Genomic DNA, 1,936 nt, shown 5'->3' on the forward strand with positions numbered 1-1,936 from the left:
GGGCCTTGACGTCACGCGCGGGGCCCTCGGGCTGGGATTGGACGGCATCCCTTCTCCCCGAGGGGGGGAAAAGAGGCGGGGACGCTCAGGCAAGGAGCTGTGAGGTCACGCCCAGCCCGCACGACGTCGCTCGCCCCTCATTGGCTTCCCGGCCTCTCTCGCGCGCGGGCGCGACGGAGGGAGAGGAGGGACGGAGGTCAAACCGGGGGAGTGACGTCACGACCCAAGCGAAGAGCCTTTCTGAGGCGCCTTCGCGCGTCTGTTTGGGTTCGTAAGATTGGAGAAACTGAGCAGAAGGGGTGGGGTCAGAGGGTTGACGTCACGCACGGGAAAGAAGAGTGGGGGCTCCAGGTTCGTTCGTCTCTCTCTCTCTCTCTCTCTCTCTCTCTGTGGTTGGACGGGATAGAGTGGTTCGGGAGGCGGGACGGGCGGGAGGTGACGCGCACGGGATGAAGGGGGAGGAGGAGGAGGAGGAGGAGGGAACGCGCGCATGCGTAGCTGCCATGGAGCGGGGTTTATGGTTTCGATTCCCCGCCTCGAGGTGAGCCGGGAACGGTCGAGCCTCAAGGTTGAGCGGGGTTCGGCCGCACGTGTGAAGGCGCCCCGCTTCTCTTTCCCCGCGTCGTCGCGGGGCGAGGAGAGGAGAAAGGCGCCCGTTTTAAAAGAAAAAAGCACCCCCCCCATCCCTGGCCTCATTTCAAATAAATAAATAAATTTGATATTTGAGCCTGTGAGGAGAAGACGGAGCTGAGTGGGGAAACCCGCCGGGGAAGGAAACCATGAAGCAAAAAATAAAATAATCTGGGTCCCAGAATAAATCAATGTTTGTCAGGCTCGTTTGCTTTAAAGGGAAGTGGGGGAAATAACTCCCCAAAATTCCCCAACTGGCACTTCTGGGTGGGGAATTCTGAGAATTAAGGTGTCCCCCCCCCCAAAAAAAAGCTGCTGAGATTGAGAAACGTATTGAAATAAAATTGTAAAATAAGCTGAGATAAGCTTTACTGTCACCTTTTTTTCTGTTAACACTGGCACGTATTTAAAAAATTCTAACGCTCTCAAAATGTGTGTGTGTATAATATATATATATATGTGCATATGTGTGTGTGTGTATATGCATGTATACACACACACATATATATATACATACTCATGCTATATATATGATACAGACATACACCTATATATACAAAAGCAAAATACCCCTCACGCATCATCACAAAATCTCCAGAACTGTAAAGCCTACAAACTTGAAATTTGGCAGGTATGTTCCTCTTGGCTCCTAGGTGCTCGCTAAGAAAGGATTTTTCAAAATGACCATGGGATCATTAGTATTTCCTATATTATTATTATTATTATTATTATTATTATTATTATTATTATTATTATTATTATTATTATTATTATTATTATTATTATTATTATTATTATTATTATTATTATTATTATTATTATTATTATTATTATTATTATTATTATTATTATTATTATTAACACGTTCTGATGCTAAGGAGTTCTACTCCCCGTCTCACCTGAAAAGAAATCTCTTCCAAATGCAAAACACAACCAGAGGTTTCAGTTTCAGAGCACCAAGCAGCTTTAGTACAGAACAGCTGAGTAAGCCACATCCAGGCTTCCTTGCTGTCTCCTTGCTCACACAGCAAATACTCTTTCACTTTCCAAACAGTCCTCAACTCTCTCACACACTGACAGGACTCTAGCCTGATGAATACCGATGGATGCTGGTAGGCAGAGGCAGAATTTTTCCCACTTATTTTCCTCCCCAAAAACTAAGCCCGACATAGTTTTGTAACGAAGCACTGGTATCAAGCTAGTACACACACACACACACACACACACACACACACACACACACACACATATATTAAGCCATAACATGGTTTACTTTTGGCTCAATATGAAGTTAGTACAAACCTGG

The sequence above is a fragment of the Notechis scutatus genome, chromosome 6 (genome assembly GCF_049901735.1).
Source record: "Notechis scutatus isolate UNSWTSFEM ecotype Mainland chromosome 6, rNotScu1.2, whole genome shotgun sequence".
NCBI classification, from domain to species: domain Eukaryota; kingdom Metazoa; phylum Chordata; class Lepidosauria; order Squamata; family Elapidae; genus Notechis; species Notechis scutatus.